Source organism: Rosa chinensis, chromosome 6 (genome assembly GCF_002994745.2).
Source record: "Rosa chinensis cultivar Old Blush chromosome 6, RchiOBHm-V2, whole genome shotgun sequence".
Classification (NCBI taxonomy): Eukaryota; Viridiplantae; Streptophyta; class Magnoliopsida; order Rosales; family Rosaceae; genus Rosa; species Rosa chinensis.
In genome coordinates, this window is record NC_037093.1 from 10,334,400 (window position 1) to 10,350,105 (window position 15,706).

The window sequence follows — 15,706 nt, forward strand, 5'->3', positions numbered from 1 at the left end:
CTGTCTTCTTCTTTCTTTATCTACTATAATTTGTTTTATTAAGATGATTTATTTATGGGTTATAATTATTTTTAGGATTTGGTGTCTAGCTAGCTTGATCTGTTAAGAATTTTGATTAATTTGGTGTTTGGGTAGCTTGACCTGGTAAGAATTGTGATCAATTTCACGTTTGTGCTTTTCTCTCCTTATTTCTTTTTTTTGTGGGGTTTATGGAATGGTTTTTGTTTAAGGTTGAGATTTGTCTTTTTGGCTTTTTGCATAGTTACTGAATACTTGATTAATTGTCAATCATCAGTTGGTTCTCCTTTGTTCTTTATCAATTCCATCAATCAGACTTCTTTTGGTGTTTTTCTGATGTTGTTCTTTCTTTTTAATAGTTCTTATTTCTTTTGATGTAGTCTTTAGGAGCACCAAATATGGGTCAGGCATTAGTATATCATAAACTATGTTGGAGGAGTTCAAGACCATTATAGAAATTAAGATAAAGTATGATAGTCGTGTGAAATAAACATGCCCTAAATATTTGTCCCTCACCATGTGTTGTATGCCCGAATCTATTAGTGCGTTGGTACCATCTTCATTATCTGCAGTTTCTTAAGGTAATGCAGAAAAGTAAACACCTTGGCAGCTGACTTGATACATATTTTACGCAAGCGCACCTATCATTGTCAAGTAAGGGAAGTATTTGAACCTTGACCATCGTACCTCGGGAATCAGGCGTTGGACTTAACCGAGATAATTGGCGGTATGATTGTCACGCCCTGAATTTTGAATAAAGATATTCGAATCTGAAACGCGAAAACATAACCAACTTCCCGAAATTACAGAGAAACTTTTTCAATTTAATCTAAGCAATAACAAAACGTCAATAAACACTCGATCACTTAAGTCGTATATCACATCGACAAGTGTTACAAAACTCGAGAGAACTAATATACAAATGTACACGCTCGCTAGGAGCATACCAAAAACAGCAGTACACTAACAAAAATAGGTTATGAACCTAACACTGCTGCACTCCTCGCCTCGATTTCAACCCTGGTGGTCCTGACTTGCAGGAATAACTGCTACACCATGGAATAGTGCACCGGAATTGTAAACAACAAACCCGGTAAGCTTTTGAAGCTCGTATGAGTAATCTCAATTAAAATGACTCACGTCACGCATGCTTATAATTTCTCAACTCGTGAGATAAATTAAAGCAACAATATTCAACTCCACACACAACCAAACATACAATCACACTAGGTAAAAATTAGTAATCCTTGCATAGAAAATTAGTTCAGGAGATCACCCAAATTCACACAATTCTCCTGCATATAACTTAGTTCAGGAGATTGCATTAAAACAAATAATTTAAATAAAACTGAAATCGATAATAAAAGCAAACAATACAAATAAGCCGAAATCACCCTTTCAACTCCATTAAAACGATCCCACACTGACTCGTTTTCAAAACCTGACAACCTTACCTCATAAGAGTAACATACGTCACCAAAGTGAGAAAATCATATTATTTTCAACTCACAATTTAATATGAAATTCAAGTCCCTCCTTGGACAATTAAAAGAAGAATACTTCCCAAATTCTCTTTTAAAAACACGTACTCATGAGTTGCAAGTAACCTACTTGTTACCCATTATGACATACAAAAGCGGACAGACTAGAGCTCTAACTGAATCATAACCATACCCTGGCCAAGGGCATGATTCTGATAACCCAATCTAGGTCACAACTGTGGCCCTCGGTACAATTGCTTGGGTCTCTATTATCTTGCTCTCTAAGCCTCTAACTTTAGATATTGCGGCCTTAACTGGCGTAATGCCTAAGTTAGAGAGTTAATTGTGGCCCTAATCAGCATAATCAATACACCAACATGATAATTGGTTTAGTAGCCTTGACCGATACTAGATATGAGACTTAACACATATAGAAAATGCATGCATTTGTGAAATTGGCATGGGCATTTGTAAGATAGTTAGTGTGAATCACCGACACTCCCTCTTGTTCCCATTAATTTGAAAACTCAAATTTAATTTTCTAGTTCGATAATTAGTTGTTTGGTTTTACTTTAGTTTTCATTTAATTTGAATTTCACAATTCAAATTCTCCAATAAAAATTCTACGCTCATTTGTGTATATTCACCTTGAGGCTACAAGTTGGTGGCTTTGAAGAGGCTTTGTGTGAGCTAAACCGAGTTTGGTGCCTTCATTTGTGTATATTCACCTTGATTGTTTATAGTTTTTATTTTATATTTTTCTTGTGTGCTTTTAGTATCATTGTAATACCCTAGAAATTCGTTATTAATTCCTAATGGTTTTTGGGAATTAATAAAGTGTTCGTTAGTATGATTTCGTGGTTCGAGGGTGGAGTGAAATTATTTTCGGGCGAATAATTATTCGAAATGCACATTTTAAGGGGGGTTACGAAGTTGACTTTTTATGTGTAAGGATTTTGTAGAATCTTCCTTCACGAAGTTGTATAGCGCGTCGATACGAGTTCGTGGACATACGGAACGCGAAAATCGGAGTTCGTATGAAGAAGTTATGAATGATTGAAAATTTGGGAAAATTCTATAAATAGGAGAAATTTCGGGATTTTTCATTAAATCCCAAAATTTCTCTTTTTCTCATTTTCCTCCCCCGGCTTAGAGCTTAGACCCGACGGGTTGCACTCGACCCGACCCTGAATTTCCGGCCCCGTCAAGCATTCTCCGGCCAAGAACCCGGGCCAGACCGACTTGGCTCGACCTCGCGGTCATCTCTACTGTGTTTTCTCTCCCTGGTGCAGCCTCCAAACCGAGATCAAAGCTACCAAAAAGAGCGGAACGGACCAGGCCGGAAAACCCTTTTTCGGGAAACCCCTCGGCGATTGATTTGTATTTTTGGAATCTCCTCTTCCTCCTGATCATCCACATATAAGCCTTGCATCACGATTTGAAGTGTAGGGCGAAAGATCAAGCATTGAAAATTGACGTCCCGTTTTGAATCTGGGATCTGATCTGAGAGCCCAGATTAATTCAACTTCCAAGCTTGATCTAGAATGATCTAGACCTCTCCTCACTTAGCTCTGCGTATGAAAGTTGATCATGCCTTCATTTTGAACAAGTTTGTAGTTGACGACTTTTGCATTGGAGGTGGTTGACCTGACGTTGACCGTCCTCTGACCCGCAGCTTGTGGTGGCGTGTGGCAGTGCGTCCGCCTTATTTTTGTGTTCTGTTTTTCATATTATTCATCTATGCATCGATCCGGTAGTTTTGATATATCATAAGGTCATTTTGGAGAAAGTTGATGCATGCTAAGGTTTCAGTTTTACGCGTTAGCTTCGGTTTGCGATCTGCAAGGATCTGACTGTCGAATTTGCTTCAAATTTTGATAGATTGATCGTATAAGTATTCCGGGGACCTTGAGTGGTCTCGGATGAAGTTTCGCTTCAATCGACATTACTTTCGGAATTTTAGGGCAAATGGGAGTTCGAAATATAATCGTTTTCGATTTGTGAACTAAGTTAAGATCGTATTATACTTAGGTGATTGACGGAGCGTATTTGAGTTCTTATCTACAGTGAGAAGACGCAGCAGAGTTAGAGGTGAGTAAATCTCACAAGCTTGAATCCTCCTAATTACCCCAGATGTAATTAAGGTCTTGATGATTTTCCTTGATGAAATTTGAGAAGAGCCCAATGGGAATTTCCTAAATTAATTCGGAAGAGTGAAAGAATTAGGAGAATGGGTGAGAGAGTTGTGGAATAGTGGTGGAATGGTAGTGTGGGTGTTGCTATTCTACCGAGAGAGAGAAGAATGATTGAATATATGGATGCCTGCGTTGGTATCATGAGGGTAAGAAGAGGATAAGGAACATGTGGCTACCGTGTGTTGGTCTCAAAAGAAAGAGGAAGTGATCTGCTGTGATGGCGCGTGAGAAAGCAGAACGAGAGATCGCTAGCTACACATGGGTTTAATTAAAGGAGGAGCGAAGTCTGTGTAATATTAATTAAGCCCCTTTATGCCACGTGTCAATATTTGACTAGAAACAATCCAAATGAAACGTGCAGCCATTGACTTTGCTTAATGAAAGATTCTTACGTATGGCAAACGTATCACGTGGCTGGTGAGACTGCCCAATCAGTGAACATGCAAGGGGGTGTTTTGAGTATTATTTTAATAAGTAAGGATAGTTTCGGAACACAGTTAAAAGTTTTTGAGTTTTGACTGGGCTGCCCCACGTCACATGGTACGTTTCTCCTGCTTAACCTAGTGGCATTTCCTGCCTTAATTAACCAAGAAGTTAATTAAGACAAGTCATGTAGTCGGGCCCACTTTGATCACCTTGTAAGAAAATTCGCATAGATTCTCATTGTTCCAGTCTCTTGTTAGTGTCGAAGTGTGAGGATTAATCGTCTATTCTTCTAAAAACTCTGAATTATCTCAATTTCTCGCTATTTTCTTGACTCCGCTTATTTCCTATGAAATAAATAAAATGGATTAATCACATAACAATTGGTTTGGAGATCAGCTTAATTCTAGTGTTTAGAATGCAAATACACGCATAGAAATGCTTGCAATCAAACTCCATGTCCTTTAAGGAAAAATAATTGACTAGCCATCCATCCGCCTACACGCAATTGTGATCGAAACAGAAGGCTACTTCCTAGCAAACAAATCCCATTACAACATTAATACTAATATTAATATGAATTACAAAAGAAAGAACTAAAAGTGAAGGAGAGATATGTACATGGGAAGTTGAAGCAGAGTCAAGGAACTGCTGCTACATAGGCGGTATATTGGAGAAAGAGAAGCACTTGTATCCTTTGTAAGCATAATAAGCAATCCGTGTGTAATAGGAGCCTGGAATGAACAAGATCCCACCAAGAATCGCAAATAAGTACACTCTTGAAATTCAAAACCCTGAAATTAGAAAATCAGCAAATTGAAAGTAATCAAACAAAATCATGAGAAGGGTGGCGTTAGAGTATCGTGAGCTTTGTCACCGCCGACGGGGTTATAGGCCATGAGGGTGTCGACGATAATGTCGAGGGTTCCGATGACGAGAAGGGCGATGTCGAGAGCTATCTCTTTGATTGGAGGCTTGTTGTTGAGGGGGTAAGACGTCTCCATCATTATGTCTACATCGGTAATTGAGAATGGGTGATCTACATACACTATGGCTGAAATCTGCAAAATTGAGGTGAGGATTTTAAGGTTTAAGAATTGGGATTTTAAGGTTTAAGAGTTCGCTGAGGTTTGTTATCGTCGTCTTTTTTATTCATATTGTTTATTTTTATTTTTGACTAAAAAGAATTTAATAGGAAGACATGCTGGAACTTATTAGGATTAAGATGATGATGTCATTTGATATAGGCTTTTTGTATAATCTTTTGGGATCTTAAGCATTTTCTATTAAATATATCTAGAGACCTATGCTCGTTAGTTTAGTGTGCGCTAATGAGTTTTAGGTACTTTGCCTATTTGCTACGTCGTAGTTCATAGCTTATACCCTTGCTTCTATTAAGTGAGCACTAGTTGTTTAATGAGTGGTCTATCCATATGTATTAACGTGGTACTACCACAACTTTTTGTCTGTCTAGTAATAGCAGCGAAAAGATATATAATTGTCATTTTGACTTGAGATCAATATATTAGCTATCATTCAAAAAAAATTTTCAATTTTTGTTTTTATTTGTTGTCTTCTACAGAAGATGACAAAAATAATAAAAATACACCACCCAATCACCTATGACCCACCTCCCTCTGGAGTATTAGGTTGATCCGGTCAATTTGGATTCCTTTTTGAAAGAAGAAAGGGTCAATGATAAAAGATGCCATTTTGAAGTATCTTATTATAATTCAGGATACACAAATGTTTCCATGATAATTAATGTCACCTCTTAACAAGCTGCCACTAAAATTAAGCGTAATTATCAAAGATGCCACTGGCAGCTCTCTCTCCCTCCCGTTATCCAATCCCAATCTATCTCTCTCTGCCTCGCCCCCGTCCGCACCTTCAAGGAGCACACCTACTGCGTCTACTCTGGCGACTGCATCGCAAGCATTTGGGACGTGCGTGAGCCTAGATCCACCATGATCATCCCGGCGCACGAGTTCAAGATCCTCTCCTGCGATTGGAACAAGTACGACGACTGCATCATCACCACCGCCTCCGTCGAAAAATCGATCAAGGTTTGGGATGCTAGGTCCATTGGAGCTTCGGTTTGTTGCTCAACAGCCACAGCTACAACGTCAGAAAAGCCAAATTCTCGCCGCATTGGCAAAGCTTAATGATGATGTGCTCGTAGGACTTGTCAGTGCCCTTGCTTCAATACTTCTACGGACTAGGCACCGGCGACAGTTCTGATAGCTATAGCTCTGGCCTTGGATCAATGACTCTGAAAACTACATTGTCGTTGCCGTCGATTACCGCCTAGTGATTCGTGACACTCCCTCCTTCAAGGTACTTCCCCTCCTTTCTAATTCCCTCTTTTTAATAAACGCTGTGTTTGGTAGCTGAGAACTGCAAAGAAATGAAGCTTGAAATGTTCTAATCGATGAAATTTTCATTCTATCTTAACTACATTTTTCATGGGAACCAAATGGTAGTGTAGATTGAGCTAAATTTCTGTAGATCTCAGCGTTTGTATTTAGATTTGCGTAAAGAAAATTATAGTTTCGTAGCTTGTCTGATGGTTTGCTAAAGAATTAGAATACGGGTGTAGCTCTCTCCTCCCAAATCCAGGTTTGTCTTTTCAATATTTTTATCTGATTTCTGATTTCTGCTATTTCTACTCTGTTGGATTAATATTAGGGCTATAGTTTAGGGGTTTACTTCAGTGCTCTTCATTTAATTTCTAGGTCTGCTCAGATTGTTGTCATTGGACTTCAAGAGTGTTTTTAGAGTTTCTAGTTTATGTGTTTCTCACAATCTAAGCTCTTCTGTATTGATTTGGGTAAACCATTCTCATTTTGACTACTAGTACCATCTTGTTCTTGCATCACTTATCAGAAACTAAATTTTATTAATTAGCCAAACCAATAAAATAAAAAGTAAACACATATGTATTATACAACAAATACACTAAATAAAGGACCAACCATATCAAAAACTTCAGTCATCTGTCATTTAGAGTCTAGAGATGAGGGTATTGCAGAATTTTGGTGGGGAAAAATATGCTTTCATACCAATACGTTGTGACAAAACTCCTCTATATATCTTTCCTTCCCGATTCATATCTTGTTTTCTGTTTTGGGGAAATTTTGGTTAATGATTTTGGTGATTTTGTGGTGAGCAGTCTCATAATATTCAATGCATTGAGTTGTTTATGCAAGATAATGTGGTTGGGCAGCTTGGGTAATTGGGGCCGAATGACAAAACGAAGTAGAATATGATCAACATACTGAATAGATTTCACTCTGAAGAAGAAGCTGATGGCATGGATGAGGATGTGGACGGTAATTTCTTTGATTATTTTATGAGTGCTGTTATTTATTCGTACTGTAAATTTTAGGTTCATGTTGTGAAATATAAGATAACACATTTGGTGGTTATACACTACTACAAAATGTGAATCAGACGACAGTCAAATAACTGTTGTCTGAATGAAAAAAGTGTTGTTGTCTAGTAGCCTGTCGTCTGATGGGCCTCAATCAGACAACAGTCAAAAACTATTGTCTGATATTCACTGAAACTACGTGTATAGATGAATATATGTCGTCTAAATTTTCCAAATGTCTGATAATGTGGTTAATCTGTTGTAGAGTATCATTTCAGACAACAGTTTATTAATATGTTGTTGTCTGAAAGAACTTCAGTACAACAATGATTTCAGCAATGTGTTGTGTGAGATGTATATCCAACAACCCTTCCTTAACTGACTGATGTATGAAGTGTATGAGAGAAAACAACTTTATGAAAGATGTGTTGTCTGATATGAATCTCAAACAATAGTACATTTTGTCATTGTTGTGTCAAGTGTAATTGAGACATCAGTGGTTTTAGAATTCTATTGCCCCAAATATTTATCCTACGAGTAAATTTCACTTCTTTCAGTTGTCTGAATTGCATAGCAAACAACAATGTGTTGTTTGAATATATTGTTTGAAATATACTCAGACTACACCTACAATTTTTTTCTGTTATGTTATTAGAATCTCACTCAACAGTTCGTTCAGTATATGTGTTGCCTGAATGTAGTAGGGACAAGATTTACAATTAGTTTCTATTGTTGCAAGTAGTTCTAGACAATGGCTAATTCATGAATGTGTTGTCTGAATAGATGTCAGACAATGTTTGTTTCTTTTTTGTGTACCATTGTGTTTTCTGATAGCTATGGATACTACAGTTACTTGTCTTATATGTGTTGTTTGAGTAAAATTAGCACAACTGATTTATAAAATTAGACAAATATGAAAAATTTGGTACAAATCAGTTCCAACATCATTTAATAGCTACTATATCACATCATTCTTACATTGCCATATCCAAAACACACCAAAACTACAAATTCATGTCTAGACATCACAATCTAGCCATCCCAACCAAAAGTAGCCTCAATTTAGCAAGTAATGTATCTTGTAAAATCAAGGTTACCAAAATAATTCTCCAAACACATAGTACTGCTTACATTTAAGTTTTAACTACAAACTTCACCCACTCCGTTCTGACCTCATCAATATGCTGCTGAGTGTAAGCTGTTTTGCCTCTTCTCTCCCACTAAAACAAATGATTTTGCACTTAGTATCCAATAATGACAATATATCCACTAGAAAACATGCAAAATAAGTATGAAACAATTTGAACAGATTCCAAAACTGTAAACTGATCCACCACAAATTGTTTCAAAATTACTATGAAACAATTCAGCTATAGGTGATACAGCTAGCTATGCAACAATGCAGTAATGCTATGAAACAATGCAGCAATATGTGATACAGTTAGCTATGCAACAATACAGCTAGCTATGCAAATTCTGGTAAATTTTGCATGATACAGCTAGCTATTACAACCAAAATAAGTAATACCAATACAATACAGATTCTTAACATGCAGCAATGAGTAAAATAAGTATCTTAGCTAGAAGCAACCAAAATTTTAATAAGCATAATCCACAATTTCAATAACCATAATTCAAGCAAGTTTTAGTTACCTTGCTGAAAAAGTCCAAGTTCTTATCCTCCACTATATCCTTCATATATCTCATTATGCAATATCCACAGTCTTTGTCAGTCCATTGCTCCGGAATACCCTAAAAACATATGAAAAAAAAAATTCTTAGTCAACTACTTAAATCTAACATCATAAAAAAAAAAATGTTTCATAAATCGTACCGCACAATTTTTCCAAGTAGTTGCTTTTCAGCTTTGATTTTTGACTTGAGCATTATGTATTTTGATGCTGCTTTAATATTAGCAAAAAATTATGTTAAAGAACAGAATATATGCAACCAAAAACATGATATTTAATAGTGGGACTTGTTAAAAACTAACAACTTACTTGTCCACAATGTTCTTCCATTCTTCTATAATGAGTCTCCTCTTCAATGGATCCATGAAGTAGACAGTGTCTTCGTCAGGCTTTATTACGGTGAGCATCCAGTGACAACTTTAAAAGCAGAAAACAACAAAATTCTTAGAGTTATATACAAATGGCAATATTCCAGTAGTTTATCAATTTAAAAATCCATTTATACAATATATCAAGATTACATACCCAGAGTTGTATGGTAAAAAAAAAATCTGGCCACGCTTTGCGTTTTTCATCCTATTGGCTATTGCATGAGAACGCTCAATTGGATTACCACACCCAATGGCACCAATATCTGAAGTGTTCATAAAACCTACCATCTCCACCATCTTTGATTTTTTCAACAGACCATAAAGGTAACTACAAATCAAATAATATATAACATTAACACCAATTACCTGGACATGTGTACACTTAAATTCCAACTGAACCAAGTAAATTACCTCATATAGATGCATATGATGCTCCCTGATACTTCCTTCATGGTAACAAAGTTATTAATATCATTTTTAGCAACAAAAGTTTTCGATGCATGTCCGAAAATCTTTTCATCAAATGTGCAGGTAATTGTCTTCCCATTTGTCAGTGCTTCTTTGGCCCATATGCATACTATTTTAAGGGATGCAGGAATCTACGGTGCCAATGATGCCATGTCTAGATCTTCCTCATCATCATGTTCTTCTGCCCTTTTTCTCTTCTTTATAGATTTAGTCTTTGCTGCCATCTCCTTATGTAATGAAAAAAGACAGAACTTGTATAAGCATTCTCTTCTAAGAGGTCAATATAGGGGAATTTAAATCAAGGGTATAAGTAGAATTTGTTACCTTATGTGCTGGAAAAATTATCAAGTCTTTAGGCCAGGCTACATAAGTCCTGATAGCATCATAAACAGTCATTATTTCATCTTTGATTGGAAATGGAAGCAAAGCTTCATCCACTAGAGAGCGTACAATTGACACACGCACGTTTCCCTCCCCTAACGGAACACCATGGATAAGCTAGTCGTTCCCAGCATTGACTTCTATAATCGTTGCAATAGCTACAACATTATTAATTGAACCTGAAGCCAGTTGGCACTCTGTCCCACTTGTCTGTGCCTAAAAAATTATTACAAGGTCAATATGAGGGCTAAGAGGATACAAATATGTAGTAGATAAAGAGGCATCTAAATGGGACACTATAAGATAGGTGAATATATAACATGGCAACATAACACACAATTCAATGTAGCACACATTTACAATTACCTGAAATTCAACCTGCTCGATTTCCAGATCAACCATGACACAATTTGAAACATCTTGCTTCTTAGTAGCATTCAAGTCCACACCATCAGTGGGATTCACATCTTTCAGAAGCTCCTTAGGTTGTTCTAACTCCAAACATTTCCTAACAGTGCTATGAACAAGATTTTCATTTCCCTTGGCACCCTTCTCATGTAAATTTGAACAATTTCCTTGTCCAGAACCGACTTGCTTGTCAATGGTGGAAACTTTGGGGGAATCTTTTTCCACAACCTTCCCGTCAAACTTTGCTTCTAACCTCTTTAACCTCTCCTCCCAAATTGCTTGTTCTTCAGCCAAAATCTTCTCTCTCTCTCTTGTTCCATTATCTTTTGGACACTCAACCTAACGCTCTGTTCAACACTTTGTTTTCGGCGTCTTGGAAGGTGAAAGTAGGCAGCTTTAGGCACATTTGCCCCTACTCCTCTTATTCTTCCAGAATGTTCAGGATTGCCTAATGCCAATGTCAACACATCATCTGTGCCACAGGTGCTTTTCTCTCCCTCAACCTCTTTTTTCTTCAATTCAGCCTGAAAAAGTATAAGTGATTGGGGTGACATATCATATGGTAGTGATGTTGTATCATTAAATTCAGAATGCCTGTCACAAACCAAATATACATACAATTTTTTTGGTTTTCTCCTCTACTGAAGGATCTTTAAACCCACCGTTCTTATATTGACGTGCTTTTATCCACATTGTTACATGATCAAGTTCAAATTCATCCATTGTTCCAGACTGCAAAATTGATTAAACCAATATCTAGGAGCAGATTACATTTAGATAGACAAATCAATAAGCACAAACCTAGAAAATTAAAGTTGATTACCAGTTCTTCCTCCAATCCAGCGTATCCTTTACGCGACAACCTGTGAGGATACTTACTTAAAGCCCGTTTCCTTTTTTATTTTTCATGTAGTTCCTACACAACAATGTCCAGTCAATTAAAGCTTAACTTCTAAACATAAATGCAAAAGCAAAACATTAACTTATAATAGTTGTTACTTAACTTACCATGAATGCTATATCTCTTAGGATTTTTATCTTTTGCACTAGCTCCCTGTAAAGCCTCAGCATGTAGAAAAACACCGTTGTTCTGCACTTTCCTAACATCGTCTAGATCCTTAGTATTGAAACGAACCCCATTAACCATGTAACTAGAAAATGTTGGTACATCTGAATTCACTCCATCTGCAATCCACCTCAACCTTTCTGAGACACCATTATTAGGATCGCCAAATTCTTCGAGAACTTGTGAAATTTTATGAATAAATTAATGCACAACCACTAGTGTACATTTGAAATCAAAATTGGTACTTCTGTCTACAACACTAACCCTCTCCCTTATCCACTTAGCAATAGTCAGATTTTGCTTATCGATCAGCCACTTTTCATTTTTTTGGAACCTAGGATACATATGCTTCAAAAGCTCCATATGTTCTCTACAAACACAAATATTCTTACACTACAGGAAAATGGAAAATTCACGATGCAAGATTTACGGCGTGCATCAAATGCGCGCCCTGAATAAGTATCAGCTACGACGTATATTAGATGCACACCATAAATCTTGCAATTTTTTGAAGAAAATTACGGCGTGTTTGCAAAGAAAGCCGTAAAATCACACTTTTATTAAAATTTACGACATTTTTCCATTGCACGTTGTGATGTCAACGTATAAAAAATTGTCCCATTTATAAAATTAAATTAGCTCAAATGGGACAAAAAGCACGGCTTCGTCTCTCTCTCCCTCTACATTACTTCCGCCTCGTCTCTCAAAATGAGGTGACCTCCTCCGACCTCCTCCTCTCCCATTGCTCCGGCCTCCTCCGATCTCCTCCTCTCCCATTGCTCCGGCCATAGTAGGTACTTTCTTCTCTCTCATCCACAACTTTAATGTGATTGTTGCTGAAATTTACTGTGATTGTTAGCTTTGAAGCTTTGATTTTACATACTCGGTGTTCGATTCTGGTTTTCTGCAAGTAACTGCAGTTGATTCTTGAAGTTTTTGTTATCGTTATTTCGTCAAACACTTGGTGTGCGTTCCTGTAAGGGTTTCTCTTTTGATTTTATTCATCTAGTGTAATGGTTTACTTCTTCTATGCATTTCTGGATTTTTTTTTTTTTTTTGTGTGAAGATGATTTGCTGGGTTCATATTATGAATTGCATGTCTTACTGTTGAGAGAGTAATTGCATGTGAAAACGTACAAGTTCATTCAATCAAAGTAGTGCTAAGAGCTTATGAATTGCTGGGTTCATTTTCACATGCTCTGCTGCTTATGAATTTCCAAGTTAGATTGTATCTGATTTTCTGGATTTTTGTTCATTCGTAAGTGTTTATCAAAAGATAGGGAAAAAAGGAAAAGGTTAGTATTCTTGTGTTGGTGACTATTGATTCTTGAGTGAGCTGGTAGCTTAGCTTTCTCTTGAAGCCACAAAGAATGTGAATCTGACGAGCCTTAGTAGCTTTCTCTTGTGGCTTAGCTAATGGGTCAGTTTGAAGGTAGAAAAATGTTTATTAATGAAAAATGTTTACTGGGTCCTTATGGGTAATGCTGTTATGGATCACAAAATCCTTGTATGGTTTTTACTGTTAAGAATATTGAGGCAAGTGTTTGGTTATTTCTAACTATTATCTTTTGATGAAGTTGCACAAATTGTGAAAGTGAACTGCTAGCTTCTACATATATAGATCTGCACAAGTTTCTTGCAAAATATGTATCTGAAAGAATTGAAAGCATGATTTGCCATTAGCATTTGTGGTGTTGTTTAACTCAAATGTGCTCCCATTGTGGTTGATTTATATACTTTGTGCTTGGTAATACTTGGTTCTGTATACATTATTTGGCTCAAAACGTGACTAATTATATATTTATATACTACTCAAGTAATTTTTGCCACTAAGGAAGCTCTAAACAATGCAATGCAAACTCAAGTAATTGCATCTTATCTTCAGGTTGCTGCCCTTTCTGCACTCAGATTGGAGAACAAAGCACAATCAACACTGAAGGAGGGTACTATGCTTGAAGGCAATAGGAAAGCCTTCAAGTCTTCAAGTCTTCGTTGTTTACAGTTTTCAGCTGGTCCCTTGTTTACAGTTTTCAAGTCTTCGTTGTACTTTTGTAAAGCCTCAAATGGACTAATTGAGTTCCTGATTGATTGCAGTTAGTCGCTAATATACTCTTCAATATAAGTACAGATGCAGTCAAACAACTTCGTCCAATGGGTGACATCTTCTCTAAAGTAGTTCTCTTACTCCAGGTTAGCATTATTCTATTGTTCTATAATTGTAATTCTTTACATAAAGGTATATTGTGCTGCCTTCTAGTCATATTTCTTTTACTGTTGTGGTCATGTGTTTGGTAGTTGTATATTGGGATGCCTTCTATATTTGAAATGTACTTATATTGAATGCTTAGATTAATGCTACTGGAAACAATAGCATTCTTATATTGTGCTGCCTTCTATTCATATTTCTTTTACTGTTGTGGTCATGTGTTTGGTAGGTGTATATTGGGATGCCTTCTATATTTGAAATGTACTGAGTACTAGTGTTACTTTACGAGTTTAGTTGAATTAGCAGATATGTATAAATATGGAGTGATTGAATGAAATATATCAATTAATAGCTTAATAGTTAGAAAAAGTGACCATTAATATTGTGAACTGAACAATAAACAACTTCTTTTAAACTCAAGCTCCCCTTCATTTCAGTTTGCTCATAATTAAAAGACAATTGGAGCCACCTAGGCAAGCTTCCATGGATACAGAATGGATATATTATCCCAGGTTATATTCAAAACCTTAGGCCATAAGTTTTAATTATGTAGATTATTAGTAAAATTGTTACTGTTTTTTCTGTTCTTTAGAAACTCTGAAACCTACCATGCTGGAGCCCAATTGTATGTTGATAGACTTCACACCAGCTTGGGGAATCCAGCTATCATGCAATGCCCTTGTCGCCTCTGCAATAATATGCAGTGGCATTCCCCTAAGTTAGTTTTTGGTCACTTGTGCATGAATGAGATCCATCCTCTTCATGTTAGTCGGATCTTACATGGTGAGAAGTCGAGAACATATGTACAAGAAGAGAATGTTCAAGTTCCAGAAACGTACAGAATTTTGAAAGATGCATACTTTCAAGATGATGTTGTTATGGAACCTGAAAATGAAAGGAATGAGGTTGACTTTTATTAAGGAATGAGGCAAGTTTTAGACCTCTCTTTCATTCTTGCCTTTTATTTCATCTTGAAGGCCTCTTTTGTTATGGTTTGAAGAATATATAGTTTCTCAACATTGGATTAATTTGAGTTGTTGAATATAATGGATAATTTTATAAAATGCACATTTTCTTAATTTGTCTACTTTACTTTTGGGTGCTTGAGTTAATGTACTGTGGAAATGTAAAGAAAAGCTAACATAATAGCTCATTGAAATTGGGAAAATATCCAGGAAGAACAAACAAATTTACGGCATGCATTTGACAGGACCCGCCCCGGATTTCACCCTGAAATCCGATCCCACCTTAGAAGAAATTCTACCAAAAATTTGACAGAACTTCCCCTTAAAATGGACAACCCAAAATCTGTAGAAAAACATTTACACTTCTAAATCATCCATCCTTATTCTCCTGGAGCCACCCTGCTCCCTATATCACAACATCTCCCATTTCACAAACAATTCTGATACTTAAGAATGTTAATCTCAAGAGTTATCAGAGCAATCTATTTCTTAGGTGTACAAGAAGGTAGAATACAAGATAAACGACCAATACTTTTATAATGCAGAAGCTATGACAGCTATGCCTCAACTCCAAGTACGCTCGACCTCAAGCTAAACTGACCTGCAAACTGGGCATTTAAAACCGAAGGGCCCAGGGGAAAACATTTAAAATCCGTTAGA

At 36.6% G+C, this 15,706-nt stretch overlaps 1 long non-coding RNA gene across 1 annotated transcript; it reads left to right on the forward strand.

Moving 5' to 3' along the window:
• The first annotated feature begins 13,850 nt into the window (after positions 1-13,850).
• LOC121049763 lies at positions 13,851-14,894 on the forward strand. Its single transcript, XR_005801254.1, has 3 exons — positions 13,851-14,065; positions 14,519-14,593; positions 14,674-14,894. It is a non-coding gene; the product is annotated as an uncharacterized LOC121049763 (long non-coding RNA).
• Positions 14,895-15,706: the final 812 nt, after the last annotated feature.